Raw genomic sequence first — 21,581 nt, 5'->3', positions numbered from 1 at the left:
GGCGTTTGGTACAGAGACTGTGGATAGTTACCTGTAAGATAGTCCTGAACATCAGTACTGGAAAATGGAATATCATTTGCAAGGGATAACCCAATGGAAGAGAAGAACCTATTGAACTCAATAGCAGTATCAGAGGCTGTAAGCTGACCATCATTATTGGACAGGAGTATTGGTTTGTTATTTATAATCTTCTTTGATCCCAATATTTGTGAAATTGTGCTCCATGTTTTCTTAATGTTGCCCTTTGTTTGGGTAAATTTATCTTCGTAGTATTTAATTGTGGCTCTTCTAATTATTTTAGATAGCAATGACGAGTAATTCTTTGAAAATTCTTTGGAGACGATTCCTAACCTATATTTCTTCTCAAGGTCATGTTTTTTATTAATGGATTTAAGTATTCCCTTTGTAAGCCAGGGATTGTTAAGCCTTTTAGTTGTGACCTGTTTCGTTAGCATAGGACAATGGGTGTTATAAAGGCTGAGAGTTTTTTGAAGAAAGGATTGCACTGCTAGATTGATGTCCCCTATGTTAATTGCTAACCTTATTGATTGCTAATGAGGATAACCTCAACACTTTCCTCTCCCAATGTGGTTTGTCCCACCTTATTATCCCTCTCATTGAGTCAACATAATTAACACCCTTGTCACCTAGTGCGGGCTAGTTATCCTAAGTCTCTTTGTTACACTTTTTAAAGTAAATTTTAATTTAATTTTAATTAGTCATTTATTGGACTTAATTAATTGAGTGCATTAATATTTTTCTTTAGTTCTTATTAATTATAGGATCATAACTAAACTATTTATAGTTAATTATCATTAGATTAAATTTGCCTATGTTTATTATTCAACTTTTTTCTTTGCTTTCATTTATTACCTAGTGTGACAGTTTGAAGTTGGAATACAATGAAATTGGTATAAGGAATTGAACTCGGAAAATTTCTAAGAATTTTCTTTATTCTTTAACCTTTATTCCTGTCGTGATATTCAATTAGGTCGCCTGAGGAAGGACTTGCTTAGCAAACACGCCAGTGTAGTAAGCAGCTCATTCCTCACTTTGGGACCATGTATGAACAATTGACTAGGCGCGAGCAAACGCCGAGACCCCAATGAAAATTGAAATCCCCTCCACTTTGGCCGACGACCTTCGCCAATCGCCGAAGCGAATCTAGCGAGTAGGTCACGGGCTCTCACAACAATAATTTATTGTTGTGTGGTGCCGTATATTTGGTCCAAAGCTCAGAATCAGTCTCAATTTTATTAGTTGAGTGTGAAGAACATTTGCAAGACAATAATAATGTGTGGGGTGTAACGAAAAGACAGTGTTAAACATAACAACTTAGTTTATTCAATAAAGTACTAACTACTACAACAAAACAAAAAGAAATGTCAATGACGTTACTCGAAATCCTTCCTGTGACACTATCAATGACAGCTAGACACCAGCCCCTCGGACTGCATCATGAACTAACTCGAACATAAGCGTGACCACAGAGGAATCAACAAGAAACAAGAACTAACAGATCTATAATCACAATTACAACAAATGACATAGTGGGTTCTGAAACACGTCTCCAGTAACCTCCTAACTGTTCTACGCCTCAGTGCAGTCTACTCCTGCAATGGCGGTTGCAATGCAATCAAATCTGTAGTCTTTCAATGACAACAATAACCAATGGGTTCACTGGCAACTCCAGCACCCTTCCACAAATTAATCCTTACGTTAACACTCCGTCCCACGGACGATCAACAATCAATAATAATTGATTTACGTTAATAACACAATAATATTTACGTTAAATTAATAACTCTTACAACTGTCACTAGTAACGCGGAAATTACACAACACTCTACCCGTCGAGTATTCAGTGAGTAAATCCCATTAATCCCTGTACTACCAGACAGCTGATTAATCTCTTTACTAGTTACGTTAATATACGTTAATCGGTTACTAATCACTCAGCGATGGTAAACTCTGATTTACAATGTCCAAAGTGCTAAGAGAACGGTAATCACTCGGGATTACCTTTAGAGTAATTAATTACTATCCTCAAGATTAATAATTAAACAATTAAAATACGCAACCTTTCACACTGGCTCAGCAATTTACATTAAGGTATGAATTCTGTCTGAGCCTTCCATACTCAGACCAATTCAGGTGGCTAATAACAGTAATTAGCCCCACGTTTACGTTATTCTAAAATAACGTTGCTCCTCCCACGAGTCAATCAAGTGCCGGTACTTCCGGGCAGATAAATAACGACGTTACGTTAATGGAACAATGTAGCCTTCGTGGGAGTCGATCAAACAAGGATCGAGGTTAATTACTTTGACTTCCTGAAACACGTCAATTACCCGGCACACTGACCATTAATTACGACAGACAATACTCTAATTCTTATCTGGCTGATGGCTAGGCTCCTTGAGACTACCGTAGCTGCTTGCAGGAAAGTAAATTAATCCAAACGTATTCTACGTTACTCAAATTGTCAAAGAACAAATTCTCTTAAAGCAATGGGCGTTCCCTTGGTTACGTTATATATTAATTGCCTCGCAATCACCTCACTGAATACTGGACTTCGATGTCCTACCAGATAACCAGGAGAATATATGTGTACCCAAGTACTCGTCTACAGCCGAGTTCACCCACGACAATGACAAATCACAGTGATTTACGTTACAATCCGGTTGCAATGACAATACTGCAGAATTTAGTAAAATAACATACAGGACATGAACCCTCTAGAACACTGCCCCACAATGACTTTACTGAACTGCAATCACATACAGTGATGCTCAACACTAGCAACAATCATCATCAAATAACAACCCCCTTTGCAATAACACACACGGCAAGTACTCTAATTTCCAAATACAGTATTAGAATACTGCACACACTTACTTACTGTTGCAAATGACCCCAGTGCTCTCAATAACCCCTAAAACATAGGTCAACAAATTTGCAATCAACACACAGTAAATAACACAATAACTCTGGGCACCGTGACACTACGATTTTTTTTTTTTTTTTTTTTTAATTGTTACATACTTGTACAGCCACTAGTACGCGTAGCGTTTCGGGCAGGTCCCTGGAATACGATCCCCTGCTGCGAAGAATCGTTTTTTCATCCAAGTACACATTTTACTGTTGCGTTAAACAGAGGCTACAGTTAAGGAATTGCGCCCAGTAAATCCTCCCCGGCCAGGATACGAACCCAGGACATAGCGCTCGCGGAACGCCAGGTGAGTGTCTTATCACTACACCACGGAGACTGTTATATATATATATATATATATATATATATATATATATATATATATATATATATATATATATATATATATATATATATATGTATATATATATATATATATGTTATATATATATATATATATATATATATATATATATATATATATGTCGTACCTAGTAGCCAGAACGCACTTCTCAGCCTACTATGCAAGGCCCGATTTGCCTAATAAGCCAAGTTTTCATGAATTAATGTTTTTTCGACTACCTAATCTAACTTTTTCGGCTACCTAACCGAACCTAACCTATAAAGATAGGTTAGGTTAGGTTCGGTCATATATCTACGTTAATTTTAACTACAATAAAAAAAAATTGACCTCATACATAATTAAATGGGTAGCTTTATCATTTCATAAGAAAAAAATTAGAGAAAATATATTAATTCAGGAAAACTTGGCTTATTAGGCAAATCGGGCCTTGCATAGTAGGCTGAGAAGTGCGTTCTGGCTACTAGGTACGACATATATATACAGAGCACCACTTGGTTTCCGAACCCCTTGGGGACGAGACCCGTCGGTTAACATGTAAGTTCGTATACGAGAAATAGAGGGGAAAAAATAAACTAGAAATGTAAAAAGAAATTTTTCCGAAAAAATTTACGAAAACACTCTAGGGGAAAAAATCGACAGGTTCATAGCGTAAATGCGACCGTGTTTTGTTTGTACTCACTAATAAGTTAAGTCCTGATCCGCTTTATAAAAGTTCTTAATTGTTCCTAACTGATTATTAAGACGTCTGGCAAACATCCTCTGGATGTTTCCTGCCAGCCTGCAGGAACATCCTGCCAGCCTGCAGGAACATCCTGCCAGCCTGCAGGAACATCCTGCCAGCCTGCAGGAACATCCTGCCAGCCTGCAGGAACATCCTGCCAGCCTGCAGGAACATCCTGCCAGCCTGCAGGAACATCCTGCCAGCCTGCCGGCCAGCTTGCCTGCCAGCCTGCAGGAACATCCTGCCAGCCTGCAGGAACATCCTGCCAGCTTGCCTGCCAGCCTGCAGGAACATCCTGCCAGCCTGCAGGAACATCCTGCCAGCCTGCAGGAACATCCTGCCAGCCTGCAGGAACATCCTGCCAGCCTGCAGGAACATCCTGCCAGCTTGCCTGCCAGCCTGCAGGAACATCCTGCCAGCCTGCAGGAACATCCTGCCAGCCTGCCTGCCAGCTTGCCTGCCAGCCTGCAGGAACATCCTGCCAGCCTGCCTGCCAGCTTGCCTGCCAGCTTGCCTGCCAGCCTGCAGGAATATCCTGCCAGCCTGCAGGAATATCCTGCCAGCCTGCCTGCCAGCCTGCCTGCCAGCTTGCCTGCCTGCCAGCCTGCAGGAACATCCTGCCAGCCTGCCTGCCAGCTTGCCTGCCTGCCAGCCTGCAGGAACATCCTGCCAGCCTGCCTGCCAGCTTGCCTGCCAGCCTGCAGGCACATCCTGCCAGCCTGCAGGCACATCCTGCCAGCCTGCAGGCACATCCTGCCAGCCTGCAGGCACATCCTGCCAGCCTGCAGGCACATCCTGCCAGCCTGCAGGCACATCCTGCCAGCCTGCAGGCACATCCTGCCAGCCTGCAGGCACATCCTGCCAGCCTGCAGGCACATCCTGCCAGCCTGCAGGCACATCCTGCCAGCCTGCAGGCACATCCTGCCTAAAATATACGATGATGTACTGTACATTTAAGACATCTGGGTCACAGATCTGTGGAGTGTGGTTAGGCTTACGGAGTCAGCCGGTCCCTCCCCCACCACCGATACACCTCCCCCTCTCCCCCCACCCCAAACACCCCCCTCCCCCCACACACACACACACACACACAGTACTGGATCTAGTATTCACCAGGAAAGAAGAAGAGATTTTTGACATCCAGTACCTTCCTCCCTTGGGAAAGAGTGATCACGTCCTGTTAGACATTAAATATGCTTTAAGATATCATCTAGAAGAAAATGGGGACATTGAAACAGTTGATAAACTCGATTTAAAGAGAGGCAACTATGGGGAACTTCGAAATTTTTTTAATGAGTGTAATTGGACAGAATTGTTGCTAGGCAGGGAAGTAAATGAAATGTATGCCAAATTTTTAAAACTATACGAGGAAGGCACACAAACATTCATACCAAAACAGAGATGCAGGACCAGAAAACAGGATTGGTTCGACAGAAATTGTGAGAGGGCAAGAGACCAAAAGACACAAAAATGGAATCAGTATAGGAAGAGGCCAAACCCCCAAACATACCAGCGATACAAAGATGCGAGAAACAATTATACAGCAGTAAGGAGAGAGGCAGAAAGAAATTTTGAAAAAGGGATAGCAGATAAATGTAAAACAGAACCGGGCCTATTCTACAAATTCATAAACAACAAATTGCAGGTAAAGGATAATATCCAGAGGTTGAAAATGGGAAACAGATTCACGGAAAATGAAAAGGAAATGTGTGAAACATTAAATGAAAAGTTCCAAAGTGTGTTTGTACAAAATGAAATCTTCAGAGAACCAGACACAATAAGAATTCCAGAGAACAACATAGAGCGGATAGAGGTGTCTAGAGATGAAGTGGAAAATATGCTAAAGGAGCTCGGGAGGAACAAAGCAGCTGGCCCAGATGGCGTTTCACCATGGGTTCTGAGAGAATGTGCATCTGAGCTCAGCATTCCACTTCACCTGATCTTTCAGGCATCCCTGTGTACAGGAATCGTAGCAGACGTGTGGAAACAGGCTAACATAGTTCCAATCTACAAAAGTGGCAGCAGGGAAGACCCCCTCAATTATAGACCTGTATCATTGACAAGTGTAATAGTGAAAGTATTGGAAAAGCTAATCAAAACTAAATGGGTAGAACACCTGGAGAGAAATGATATAATATCAGACAGACAGTATGGTTTTCGATCAGGAAGATCCTGTGTATCGAATTTACTCAGTTTCTATGATCGGGCCACAGAGATATTACAGGAAAGAGATGGCTGGGTTGACTGCATCTATCTGGACCTAAAAAAGGCTTTCGACAGAGTTCCACATAAGAGGTTGTTCTGGAAACTGGAAAATATTGGAGGGGTGACAGGTAAGCTTCTATCATGGATGAAAAATTTTCTGACTGATAGAAAAATGAGGGCAGTAATCAGAGGCAATGTATCGGAATGGAGAAATGTCACAAGTGGAGTACCACAGGGTTCAGTTCTTGCACCAGTGATGTTTATTGTGTACATAAATGATCTACCAGTTGGTATACAGAATTATATGAACATGTTTGCTGATGATGCTAAGATAATAGGAAGGATAAGAAATTTAGATGATTGTCATGCCCTTCAAGAAGACCTGGACAAAATAAGTATATGGAGCACCACCTGGCAAATGGAATTTAATGTTAATAAATGTCATGTTATGGAATGTGGAATAGGAGAACATAGACCCCATACAACCTATATATTATGTGAGAAACCTTTAAAGAATTCTGATAAAGAAAGAGATCTGGGGGTGGTTCTAGATAGAAAACTATCACCTGAGGACCATATAAAGAATGTTGTGCAAGGAGCCTATGCGATGCTTTCTAACTTCAGAATTGCATTTAAATACATGGATGGCGATATACTAAAGAAATTGTTCATGACTTTTGTTAGGCCAAAGCTAGAATATGCAGTTGTTGTGTGGTGCCCATATCTTAAGAAGCACATCAACAAACTGGAAAAGGTGCAAAGACATGCTACGAAGTGGCTCCCAGAACTGAAGGGCAAGAGCTACGAGGAGAGGTTGGAAGCATTAAACATGCCAAAACTAGAAGACAGAAGAAAAAGAGGTGATATGATCACTACGTACAAAATAGTAACAGGAATTGATAAAATCGACAGGGAAGGATTCCTGAGACCTGGCACTTCAAGAACAAGAGGTCATAGATTTAAACTAGCTAAACACAGATGCCGAAGAAATATAAGAAAATTCACCTTCGCAAATAGAGTGGTAGACGGTTGGAACAAGTTAAGTGAGAAGGTGGTGGAGGCCAAGACCGTCAGTAGTTTCAAAGCGTTATATGACAAAGAGTGCTGGGAAGACGGGACACCACGAGCGTAGCTCTCATCCTGTAACTACACTTAGGTAATTACACTTAGGTAATTACACACACACACACACACACACACACACACACTCAAAGGTCACGTGGTTCATGGCTCACTTCAACACCCATATATCGCTTCCTGCCTGCCTGCCTCCTTCCCAGCCTGCCTGCCTGCCTCCTTCCCAGCCTGCAAGCCTGCCTGCCTGCCTCCTTCCCAGCCTGCAAGCCTGCCTGCCTCCTTTCCAGCCTGCAAGCCTGCCTGCCTCCTTTCCAGCCTGCAAGCCTGCCTGCCTGCCTGCCTCCTTTCCAGCCTGCAAGCCTGCCTGCCTGCCTGCCTCCTTCCCAGCCTGCAAGCCTGCCTGCCTGCCTGCCTCCTTCCCAGCCTGCCTGCCTGCCTGCCTACTTCCCAGCCTGCAAGCCTGCCTGCCTGCCTCCTTCCCAGCCTGCAAGCCTGCCTGCCTGCCTGCCTCCTTCCCAGCCTGCAAGCCTGCCTGCCTGCCTGCCTCCTTCCCAGCCTGCAAGCCTGCCCGCCTGCCTGCCTCCTTCCCAGCCTGCAAGCCTGCCTGCCTGCCTGCCTCCTTCCCAGCCTGCAAGCCTGCCTGCCTCCTTCCCAGCCTGCAAGCCTGCCTGCCTGCCTCCTTCCCAGCCTGCAAGCCTGCCTGCCTGCCTGCCTCCTTCCCAGCCTGCAAGCCTGCCTGCCTGCCTGCCTGCCTCCTTCCCAGCCTGCCAGCCTGCCTGCCTGCCTCCTTCCCAGCCTGCAAGCCTGCCTGCCTGCCTCCTTCCCAGCCTGCAAGCCTGCCTGCCTCCTTCCCAGCCTGCAAGCCTGCCTGCCTGCCTCCTTCCCAGCCTGCCTGCCTGCCTGTCTCCTTCCCAGCCTGCAAGCCTGCCTGCCTGCCATCATGCTAACGGGTAGTGTGTGCTAGGCTTATCTTCGGGAATGAGCCGGTCTCGCCCCCACCACCCGCCCCCCTACATCCCATACTCTCTTTTAAAGGTCACGCGGTTCAACCGCGTGACTACCACTCACTCCCTGCCTGCCAGCCTGCCTGCAAGCTAGCCTGCCTGCCTGCCTGCCTGTGCCTGCCTTTCCCTCCCTAATTCTCACTACTTCCGTCCCTTCCTGCCTACCTCCTAGCATCTCTCCCTCCCTCCCTCTCCCTCCTAGCATCTCTCCCCCTCCCCCTCCCTCCTAGCGTCTCTCCCTCCCTCCCTTTCTGACTAATTCTCCCCCCTCTTTCATACTGCCTCCCACCTAAGCTCCCTCATCCATCCACCCACCGGTCAGCCATCACTGACGCAATGCGTGCATTTGGAGCCAACATGGTGCACAGATGTTTCTTGATTGTGGAGATATGTAAAACAAAAGCACAGAATGAACATTCCAGCCTTATGGCAATTCAAAATAATAATAATAATAGGCCGTGAATCTGTGAAGTCACAGCGGGCAAACTGGACCATCTCCCACCCACCACAACAAGCCGGCGTGACGCTTGGCGGACCCCTTCCTACCCGAACTTTGTTCAGGTAGCATGACTCCCCATCCCCAATCGGGAAACTGGAAGTTTCGGATAACTAAAGTTCGGAAACCAAGTGGTGCTCTGTATATATATATATATATATATATATATATATATATATATATATATATATATATATATATATATATATATATATATGGCACAACTCTCCTAAACACGAGAGTGAAGTATACAACTTTAGAACACTTTCCCACCAGGAGACTCGAACCCTAGCCAGCACAGAAGCCTTCCAGCAACTGGCATAACAGGTACGCCTTAACCCGCTCCACCACCTGCTCAGACCCTTAAAGAGATGGTAATTTCGGAGTATTTAAATACCCCAAAGATCAACACCTCCCAAGAGCACTAGAGCAAGTGAGGGGTCATTTTTACGTTTATTTCATCAAGTCCCTGTTAATATGGGAAGACACAGTGTCTATGCTTAAGGCACAACTCTCCTAAACACGAGAGTGAAGTATACAACTTTAGAACACTTTCCCACCAGGAGACTCGAACCCTAGCCAGCACAGAAGCCTTCCAGCAACTGGCATAACAGGTACGCCTTAACCCACTCCACCACCTGCTCAGACCCTTAAAGAGATGGTAATTTCAGAGTATTTAAATACCCCAAAGATCAACACCTCCCAAGAGAACTAGAGCAAGTGAGGGGTCATTTATACGTTTATTTCATCAAGTCCCTGTTAATATGGGAAGACACAGTGTCTATGCTTAAGGCACAACTCTCCTAAACACGAGAGTGAAGTATACAACTTTAGAACACTTTTCCACCAGGAGACTCGAACCCTAGCCAGCACAGAAGCCTTCCAGCAACTGGCATAACAGGTACGCCTTAACCCGCTCCACCACCTGCTCAGACCCTTAAAGAGATGGTAATTTTGGAGTATTTAAATACCCCAAAGATCAACACCTCCCAAGAGCACTAGAGCAAGTGAGGGGTCATTTATACGTTTATTTCATCAAGTCCCTGTTAATATGGGAAGACACAGTGTCTATGCTTAAGGCACAACTCTCCTAAACACGAGAGTGAAGTATACAACTTTAGAACACTTTCCCACCAGGAGACTCGAACCCTAGCCAGCACAGAAGCCTTCCAGCAACTGGCATAACAGGTACGCCTTAACCCGCTCCACCACCTGCTCAGACCCTTAAAGAGATGGTAATTTCGGAGTATTTAAATACCCCAAAGATCAACACCTCCCAAGAGCACTAGAGCAAGTGAGGGGTCATTTATACGTTTATTTCATCAAGTCCCTGTTAATATGGGAAGACACAGTGTCTATGCTTAAGGCACAACTCTCCTAAACACGAGAGTGAAGTATACAACTTTAGAACACTTTCCCACCAGGAGACTCGAACCCTAGCCAGCACAGAAGCCTTCCAGCAACTGGCATAACAGGTACGCCTTAACCCGCTCCACCACCTGCTCAGACCCTTAAAGAGATGGTAATTTCGGAGTATTTAAATACCCCAAAGATCAACACCTCCCAAGAGCACTAGAGCAAGTGAGGGGTCATTTTTAAGTTTATTTCATCAAGTCCCTGTTAATATGGGAAGACACAGTGTCTATGCTTAAGGCACAACTCTCCTAAACACGAGAGTGAAGTATACAACTTTAGAACACTTTCCCACTAGGAGACTCGAACCCTAGCCAGCACAGAAGCCTTCCAGCAACTGGCATAACAGGTACGCCTTAACCCGCTCCACCACCTGCTCAGACCCTTAAAGAGATGGTAATTTCGGAGTATTTAAATACCCCAAAGATCAACACCTCCCAAGAGCACTAGAGCAAGTGAGGGGTCATTTATACGTTTATTTCATCAAGTCCCTGTTAATATGGGAAGACACAGTGTCTATGCTTAAGGCACAACTCTCCTAAACACGAGAGTGAAGTATACAACTTTAGAACACTTTCCCACCAGGAGACTCGAACCCTAGCCAGCACAGAAGCCTTCCAGCAACTGGCATAACAGGTACGCCTTAACCCGCTCCACCACCTGCTCAGACCCTTAAAGAGATGGTAATTTCGGAGTATTTAAATACCCCAAAGATCAACACCTCCCAAGAGCACTAGAGCAAGTGAGGGGTCATTTATACGTTTATTTCATCAAGTCCCTGTTAATATGGGAAGACACAGTGTCTATGCTTAAGGCACAACTCTCCTAAACACGAGAGTGAAGTATACAACTTTAGAACACTTTCCCACCAGGAGACTCGAACCCTAGCCAGCACAGAAGCCTTCCAGCAACTGGCATAACAGGTACGCCTTAACCCGCTCCACCACCTGCTCAGACCCTTAAAGAGATGGTAATTTCGGAGTATTTAAATACCCCAAAGATCAACACCTCCCAAGAGCACTAGAGCAAGTGAGGGGTCATTTATACGTTTATTTCATCAAGTCCCTGTTAATATGGGAAGACACAGTGTCTATGCTTAAGGCACAACTCTCCTAAACACGAGAGTGAAGTAAACAACTTTAGAACACTTTCCCACCAGGAGACTCGAACCCTATCCAGCACAGAAGCCTTCCAGCAACTGGCATAACAGGTACGCCTTAACCCGCTCCACCACCTGCTCAGACCCTTAAAGAGATGGTAATTTCGGAGTATTTAAATACCCCAAAGATCAACACCTCCCAAGAGCACTAGAGCAAGTGAGGGGTCATTTATACGTTTATTTCATCAAGTCCCTGTTAATATGGGAAGACACAGTGTCTATGCTTAAGGCACAACTCTCCTAAACATGAGAGTGAAGTATACAACTTTAGAACACTTTCCCACCAGGAGACTCGAACCCTAGCCAGCACAGAAGCCTTCCAGCAACTGGCATAACAGGTACGCCTTAACCCGCTCCACCACCTGCTCAGACCCTTAAAGAGATGGTAATTTCGGAGTATTTAAATACCCCAAAGATCAACACCTCCCAAGAGCACTAGAGCAAGTGAGGGGTCATTTATACGTTTATTTCATCAAGTCCCTGTTAATATGGGAAGACACAGTGTCTATGCTTAAGGCACAACTCTCCTAAACACGAGAGTGAAGTATACAACTTTAGAACACTTTCCCACCAGGAGACTCGAACCCTAGCCAGCACAGAAGCCTTCCAGCAACTGGCATAACAGGTATGCCTTAACCCGCTCCACCACCTGCTCAGACCCTTAAAGAGATGGTAATTTCGGAGTATTTAAATACCCCAAAGATCAACACCTCCCAAGAGCACTAGAGCAAGTGAGGGGTCATTTATACGTTTATTTCATCAAGTCCCTGTTAATATGGGAAGACACAGTGTCTATGCTTAAGGCACAACTCTCCTAAACACGAGAGTGAAGTATACAACTTTAGAACACTTTCCCACCAGGAGACTCGAACCCTAGCCAGCACAGAAGCCTTCCAGCAACTGGCATAACAGGTACGCCTTAACCCGCTCCACCACCTGCTCAGACCCTTAAAGAGATGGTAATTTCGGAGTATTTAAATACCCCAAAGATCAACACCTCCCAAGAGCACTAGAGCAAGTGAGGGGTCATTTATACGTTTATTTCATCAAGTCCCTGTTAATATGGGAAGACACAGTGTCTATGCTTAAGGCACAACTCTCCTAAACACGAGAGTGAAGTATACAACTTTAGAACACTTTCCCACCAGGAGACTCGAACCCTAGCCAGCACAGAAGCCTTCCAGCAACTGGCATAACAGGTACGCCTTAACCCGCTCCACCACCTGCTCAGACCCTTAAAGAGATGGTAATTTCGGAGTATTTAAATACCCCAAAGATCAACACCTCCCAGGAGCACTAGAGCAAGTGAGGGGTCATTTATACGTTTATTTCATCAAGTCCCTGTTAATATGGGAAGACACAGTGTCTATGCTTAAGGCACAACTCTCCTAAACACGAGAGTGAAGTATACAACTTTAGAACACTTTCCCACCAGGAGACTCGAACCCTAGCCAGCACAGAAGCCTTCCAGCAACTGGCATAACAGGTACGCCTTAACCCGCTCCACCACCTGCTCAGACCCTTAAAGAGATGGTAATTTCGGAGTATTTAAATACCCCAAAGATCAACACCTCCCAAGAGCACTAGAGCAAGTGAGGGGTCATTTATACGTTTATTTCATCAAGTCCCTGTTAATATGGGAAGACACAGTGTCTATGCTTAAGGCACAACTCCTAAACACGAGAGTGAAGTATACAACTTTAGAACACTTTCCCACCAGGAGACTCGAACCCTAGCCAGCACAGAAGCCTTCCAGCAACTGGCATAACAGGTACGCCTTAACCCGCTCCACCACCTGCTCAGACCCTTAAAGAGATGGTAATTTCGGAGTATTTAAATACCCCAAAGATCAACACCTCCCAAGAGCACTAGAGCAAGTGAGGGGTCATTTATACGTTTATTTCATCAAGTCCCTGTTAATATGGGAAGACACAGTGTCTATGCTTAAGGCACAACTCTCCTAAACACGAGAGTGAAGTATACAACTTTAGAACACTTTCCCACCAGGAGACTCGAACCCTAGCCAGCACAGAAGCCTTCCAGCAACTGGCATAACAGGTACGCCTTAACCCGCTCCACCACCTGCTCAGACCCTTAAAGAGATGGTAATTTCGGAGTATTTAAATACCCCAAAGATCAACACCTCCCAAGAGCACTAGAGCAAGTGAGGGGTCATTTATACCCCCAAGTCATCAGCAGTCCAGAAATGTTACCCTGCCGAGTCTGTCCTGACTGTGGGTGCAGTCTATAGAATTCCTAACACTGATGTATCCGAATTCAACTCTAACCTTAGAAATCTAATACTAGATAACAGACTGAACAAAAACCATCTAATTATCGCAAGGGACTTTAATATTGACCTCTGCGAGCCTGAAAACCCTACTGCTGCCAGCTTCCTCAACTGTATGAATTCCTGCTTCCTCATACCCTTAATCACTAGACCTACTAGAATCACTGATAGTACTGCCACGGCTCTTGATCACATCTGGACAAACATAACCTCTCCGCTTATTTCAGGTATAATCAGCGATAGCACTACAGACCATTACCCCACAATGCTCCTAACTAACAATAACAAACCACCTCTAGAGACAAGGGAGATAAGCTTTTGGCTGCACAATGAAACTCCTATAGGAAATTTTATAGCTGCTGCTGCTAATGTCAACTGGGAGTCCGAATTAGGGAACATAGGGCACATCAACCTAGCAGTGCAATCTTTTCTTCAAAAAACTCTCAGCCTTTATAACACCCATTGTCCTATGCTTATAAAACAAGTCACAACCAAAAGGCTTAACAATCCCTGGCTTACAATGGGAATACTTAAATCCATTAATAAAAAACATGACCTTGAGAAGAAGTATAGGTTAGGAATTGTCTCCAAAGAATTCTCAAAGAATTACTCGTCATTGCTATCTAAAATAATTAGAAGAGCCAAAACTAAATACTATGAAGATAAATTTACTCAAACACAGGGCAACATTTAAGAAAACATGGAGCACAATTTCACAAATATTGGGATCAAAGAAGATTATAAATAACAAACCAATACTCCTGTCCAATAACGATGGTCGGCTTACAGCCTCTGATACTGCTATTGAGTTCAATAGGTTCTTCTCTTCCATTGGGTCATCCCTTGCAAATGATATTCCATCTTCCAGTACTGATGTTCAGGACTATCTTACAGGTAACTATCCACAGTCTCTGTACCTAACGCCTGCAAATTCCACTGATGTTAATGAGATAATCCTTTCCTTTAACAGTCGTGTCATAGGCAGCGTAGGGGACGGACGTTTGAGGGTCCTCCCCTGCGTTTGCACTCGTTATCGGGGGTGTAATTGTACCTCCGACAGTTACGAAGCCTAATAACCAATCTGGGACACACACACATACACACCAGGTGTGTCTGAAACTTGGTTATCACCTGCACTGGTGAATTACAAGTGGCATTTGTAGCTGTGTTGCTGACCTGCGAGGGAAAGGCTGTTGATCAGGCCTCAGGCGTCCCCTCCTCACTCGCCTGTTGGGCCTAAACCACACGTGTATCAGGTACACGACAATAGCTCTTGCGTCATATTACCGCTGAGTCGTGTTTGCCTTGTTCTTCGATCGAAGATGTTAGTGACCACAAAACAATGCAGCCTCAGTTCAGTGGAGATACTTTGAGTCATGCCTTAACTCTCCCACTTCTACATTAGTTGATGTGAAATAGTGCTGTGACGATTAAGTGTGGTTAGAAACTTTAATTACAAAACTGTGTGACTATACAAAGTGTAAGGGCACTGGTGTGGCACGCTCTGTTAGGCCTAGCACCTCGCCCGGCCAGGGAATGAGGATATTATGCCAGGAACGCCTTCATGATCAACATTTTTTATTTTATTTATTTTATTTTATTTATATATATACAAGAAGGTACATTGGGTTTGTGAGAATACATTGGATAGTACAGTATATACATTCTTGTAAAGCCACTAGTACGCACAGCGTTTCGGGCAGGTCCTTAATCTAGCAGATAATTTTAAGTAGGTAATTTCAATCAGAATTGATAAATGATAAAGATGCATTACAAGAGAAAAATGAGATGAGAGAGATAAATAGGTATATTAAAGCATATTGTTATATTAAAGCTATGATTGATTACATTGACAGCTTGATTAGTAATTTAAACAAGGTTAATAGACACCATACAGCAGATTGACAGCACATATAAGACAACAATGATCACAATGGTAAAGATGTTCAGATTGGGTACATAAAGATTGGGAGACTGGGTAGCAAAAGATACAGATAAACAAGATTTATAAACACCATACAACAGATTGGCAGCACATATAAGAAAACAGAATGATCACAATGGGTAAAGATGTACAAATTGGGAACATAAAGGTTGGGAGATTGGGTAGCAATTGATACAGTGCAATTTTAAGGCAAAAAGTGAAAAACTATGAAGATGAAATTAGGTACTTTTTAGTATTGATTTTGAATGATGTAAAAGTTGGGCAGCTTTTCAATTCAGTAGGGAGTGAGTTCCATAAACTGGGTCCCTTTATTTGCATAGAGTGTTTACACAGATTAAGTTTAACTCTTGGGATATCAAAGAGATATTTATTTCTGGTGTGGTGATAATGGGTCCTATTACATCTGTCCAGGAAGAGTTTCAGACAAGGATTTGCATTTAAGAACAGGGTTTTGTAAATGTAGTTGACACAAGAGAATTTGTGGAGTGAGATTATGTTTAGCATGTTTAGGGAGTTAAACAAGGGGGCTGTGTGTTGTCTGAAAGCAGAATTTGATATTATTCTGATAGCAGATTTTTGCTGGGTGATGATGGACTTGAGGTGGTTTGCAGTGGTTGAACCCCATGCACAGATACCATAGTTGAGATAGGGATAGATTAGTGCATAATATAGAGAGATGAGAGCAGAGTTAGGAACATAATATCTGATTTTGGAGAGTATACCAACTGTTTTAGAGACTTTCTTAGTTATGTGTTGTATGTGGGTACTGAAATTGAGTCTCTTGTCTAGGAATATGCCAAGAAACTTTCCATCATTTTTATTGCTAATGTTTACATTGTCAATCTGAAGTTGAATTGCATTTGTAGATTTGCTTCCGAATAGGATGTAGTAGGTCTTTTCTATGTTAAGTGTTAGTTTGTTGGTTGACATCCATAAGTGGACTTTTTTTAGTTCATTATTAACAACACCATTTAGTGTATGTGAGTTGGGGTGGGAGTAGATGAGGGTAGTATCATCAGCAAACAAAATAGGTTTCAGAATGTTAGAGACATTAGGCAGATCATTAATGTATATAAGAAAAAGAAGAGGTCCCAAGATGCTGCCCTGTGGCACTCCAACAGTTATTGGTAGAATGGGAGAGGTTATATTATTGATGGCTACACATTGGTGTCTATCACTAAGATAGGATTGGATATAGTCCAGTGCATGGCCTCGGATTCCATAATGATGGAGTTTACTTAAGAGGTAATCATGATTAACAGTATCAAAGGCCTTTCTCAGGTCAATGAAGAGTCCAATTGGAAACTCATTTTTGTCAAGAGCTGAGTAAATTATATCAAGGAGACTAATAATTGTATCGTTGGTACTCTTTTGAGAGCGGAAGCCAAACTGACAGGGGCTAAGAATGTCGAATTTTACGAGATAGGAGTAGAGCTGTTTATAGATAATTTTTTCAAATATTTTTGATAGTATGGATAGGTTCGATATTGGTCTATAGTTGTTTATGTCTGCCGGATTACCTCCTCTATGAACTGGCGTTACTCTTGCTTTTTTAAGGATATCAGGGAAGGTATGACACTCAAGGGATTTGTTGAACAGCAGAGCTATAGGTGGCGCAAGGGCATGGGAGGCGCTCTTGTATACAATGGATGGGATTTCACTGATGTTCCCAGCTTTGGTTTTTAGTGAGTGTATGATGGACACAACATCTGTCGGGCTGACTGGTGAGAGGAGAAGAGAGTTTGGATAGCTGCCTGAGAGATATGTGTTGATATGTGTCTGAGTCTGTGGGATTTTACTTGCAAGGTTAACACCAATCGATGAAAAGAAGCTATTAAATTCATTCGCCATTTCTAAGTCAGATGACAGTGTAAGGCCATCCTTAGAGAGTGTTATCTGGTTGTGGGAGTGTTGTTTAGTTCCCAGGATGTTAGAGATGGTATTCCATGTGCTTTTCATGTTGCCTTTTGCTTCTTTGAATCTAGTCTCATAATATGAAAGTTTTGCTTTTCTTATGATACTGGTAAGCACTGACGAGTACCTTTTAACTACTTCCACTGTAACTAGGCCACTCCTAAATTTCTTTTCGTATTCATGTTTTTTGTTGATTGATTTAATTATGCCACTTGTGAGCCACGGGTTATTTTTTCTTTTATCAGTTACTTGTTTGGTAAGGAGGGGACAGTGAGTGTTGTAGAGGCTTAGAGTTTTGGAGAGAAAGAGGTTAGTTGATGAGTTTATATCCTGTGAATTATTAAATTCAGATTCCCAGTTAATATTGTGGAGAGCATTAGAGAGATTCCCTAAAGCTGATTCACTATGTAGCCTGAATGAAAGTTTTTTGGTTTCTGGTGGTGATGTGTCAATGTTTGCTATGAGGAAAGTAGGATAGTGGTCAGTTGTTCTGTCATAAATTACCCCAGATGTAAGGGGAGCTGTTATATTAGTCCATAGGTGATCCAAGGTAGTGGCAGATGTTTGAGTGACTCGGGTGGGCTTGGTGATTGTGGGGATTAGCATACAGGAGTGCATGCTGTTACGGAAATAGTCAACTTGAGGGTTGTTTTGAAGACCCAGGTCAATATTGAAATCACCTCCCAGAATAATGTGATTTTTGTTGAGATTGTTATTTATGATAAGATTCCTTACATTGTCAGAGAATAAAGCTATGTTGGTATTAGGAAATCTATAGATGGCACCGATAGTCAGGGAGGATTTAAGGGATTTACTGGAGAACTTGGCAAAGGTATATTCACAAAAGATTCAGATTCAGATTCAGATTCAGATGTTTATTCAGGTAAGGTATATACATACAAGTGATGTTACATTAATGGATTGATATATAGATAGAGCTAGTACATACAATGCCTAAAGCCACTATTACGCAATGCGTTTCGGGCAAGAAAAACATTAATATCTAGAACTTAATACTAATTGAGCATAAAGAATAAAAAGTGTTGAGAACAAATACAAATAAAGATAAAAAAAAGGGGGAACATGACTGAAAAAGCAGCACAAATACAATAGGTTGACAAACAGTGTTGATTAAAAAAAAAAAAGAAAATAACAGACATGGGTTGACAATAGAGGAGTGAGGTAGATTACAGGGAATTTATTAGGTAGTGTTTAGTTTTTATCTTAAACTGGTTGAGAGAGGTACAGTCTTTAACATGGTTGGGAAGGTCATTCCACATTCTGGGCCCCTTGATTTGTAGAGCATTTCTAGTTTGATTAAGACGTACTCTAGGAATATCAAAACTGTATTTATTTCTGGTGTGGTGCTCATGGGTTCTGTTACAACCTTCTATGAAGCTTTTAAGATCAGGATTGGCATTATGGTTTAGCGTTTTATATATGTATAATACACATGAGAGAATGTGCAGTGACTTAATATCTAACATATTAAGAGATTTGAGTAGGGGTACCGAGTGATGTCTGGGGCCAGAGTTGGATATTGTTCTAATAGCGGCTTTGTGTTGGGTAATTAGAGGACGTAAGTGATTTTGGGTAGTAGAACCCCAAGCACAAATACCATAGTTGAGATAAGGATAGATAAGGGAGTAATAGAGAGTCACCAGGGCAGGGCGTGGTACATAATATCTGATCTTAGAAAGAATGCCCACAGTTTTTGAAACTTTTTTTGATATATTTAGAATGTGTCCCTGGAAATTCAGCTTGTGGTCAATGAGAATGCCAAGGAATTTGCCATCTAATTTGTTACAAATTTGGGTATTGTTTATTTTGAGATTTATAAGACTAGAGGATTTATTGCCAAACAGAATATAGAAGGTTTTGTCAATGTTAAGGGTGAGTTTGTTGGCAGTTAACCAAAGATGGACTTTATTTAGCTCAGTATTTACTGTGGCATTTAGAGCAAGAGGGTCAGGACTGGAGTAAATGAAGGTTGTGTCGTCTCTATCACTAATGACACTATTGCAAGTGAAGGTATCTTTGTAATATATTGCTGTGCCACCACCTTTTTTATTAGGCCTGCAGTTATGAATGGCTTTATAACCAGCTAAATTGTAGAGTTGGGTATAGTCATTACTTAGCCAAGTTTCTGTTAAAATGATGAATGATAATTTAGTACCTAGTGCTGTAAGTAGTGCATTTATATCATCAAAATGTTTACCAAGTGACCTAACATTTTGGTTGTAAACTGATAAGCAGGTGCTATTTAGGAGTTTGTTTTTTGCAAGATTTGCTGTGTAATACCTGCAATAGTGATGATCAATGTGCTGATTTGTGTGGATATGGGACAGAAGATTTCGATCAGGATCAATATCAGTAAGCATATTGATAAGATAATGTCACGATACAATAAGATAAGCAATTACAGGAACAGATGAAAACTAAATCTGCTGTAAAATAGAAAGTAATTATAGCAAAACTCAACAATATAATAATATAACAATACAATAAGAGCTTACCAAGTATTAAGTCTGCTAAAATTAGAGAATAATTATGGCAAGACACAACAATAAATGCAAGTAAACAAAAGAATTGAAACAATTAGAGGTAGAATAAAAGTCACTAGATAGCCATGGAGGATACACAAGTTTGGTGGAGAGAACAAAAAATCAGTAGAGACTGTCAAGATGAATATATAAAAAAAAAAATTGACAAATGATAATTGTAAAGTAAAATAATCTTAAAGATAATAAATTTTAATTAGCTTAGTTTTAACCTATAATTAGAATGAACTTAATTAAAAGAACAAAATGAGATCAATAATTGATTTCAATAAATGACATAGATCAATACATGCATGATGAACAACAACAACATACATGATCAACAACATGATCAACAACAACATAGATCAACATGCTTCTTGCACATCTCTCCGCCAGCTCTCAAGTACTACGGTTTGTTGCCTGTGTATGTCAAGTTTTTGTCAAGTGTTAAGTATCTGTTAAGCAGATACTTATGCATGTACCACCAACTTCAAATTTTTCCGCGCCAACCTGCAAGGTGCGCTGTGACCTTGAAAATAGTGGAGCCTCATATATGCAGGCTGGCCGATTTATTTCTGCTGATCTTGTTTTGATGGTTGGCGGCCCCTTCCACCCTGTAAATAGGCTATCTACTGATCTGCTGCTTTGTGGTTCACTGTGGAGCGAGTGTACCGTATTACTCTGCATATAGGTGTTGTGTCTTTAACGCCATGGCAACTGCCCCGGATAAGGTGCCGGGCAGCACATCGCCGTTGCCAGATAGTGACTTTGTGGACCCATCGCACGCTTGTCAATTGTTTTCTAATGATGGTGCCACCTCCTCAGTGGTGCCCCACGACACATCAGAAGGCGGTGCAGATGATGAGGGATTCACGGTGCAAATGAGTAAAAGTCAGCGCCGTAAGCAGTTGAGAAGGGCACGATCAAACCCACCAAATTCGGCTGCTGCCAGACATGTACGGCTAGATTTTCCTCTGGGAACTACAGTAGAGGGAAAAGTCCAGTGGTTTTGTGAAGCCTCTGAGGCACATTATGATAAGGTCATTAAGTTACCTAGAGATGAAAGTGACTATGTCTTCGTTACAAACAACAGTGCTTTTGTAAATGTGTTGCTAAACACACAGTATGCAGGCATTAAGATGAAAAATGCAGCACCTAGGCGTCCAAAAGTAACCATTGTCATATGTTAATAAACTCATTAAGCCTGAATATCTTTGTGATGAAAATATTGTAAACTCTAAACGTCTGAGAAATGGACTCATAGCTGCTACATGGAAAGGTGCCACGCCTATACCGGACAGAATTTACTCTAGAGCAGCTTTAGGTCGGCACTATAACATTGCCCTCTACAACCCTCCCCCTCGTAGGTGTTATAAGTGTCAACGATGGGGACGTCACGTAGCCAGGTACTGCACAAGCAAAAACTTTTTTTGTGCCGTGTGTGGTGAACCTCATAAATCTGAGGTGTGTTTTAAACTTATAAAGGAACTGCAGTCAGTAAGTGAAAAATGCATAAAC

Source organism: Procambarus clarkii, chromosome 5 (assembly GCF_040958095.1).
Source record: "Procambarus clarkii isolate CNS0578487 chromosome 5, FALCON_Pclarkii_2.0, whole genome shotgun sequence".
Lineage (NCBI taxonomy): Eukaryota > Metazoa > Arthropoda > Malacostraca > Decapoda > Cambaridae > Procambarus > Procambarus clarkii.
The sequence above is the reverse complement of the archived record's forward strand: the minus strand, read 5'-3'. Positions refer to the sequence as shown.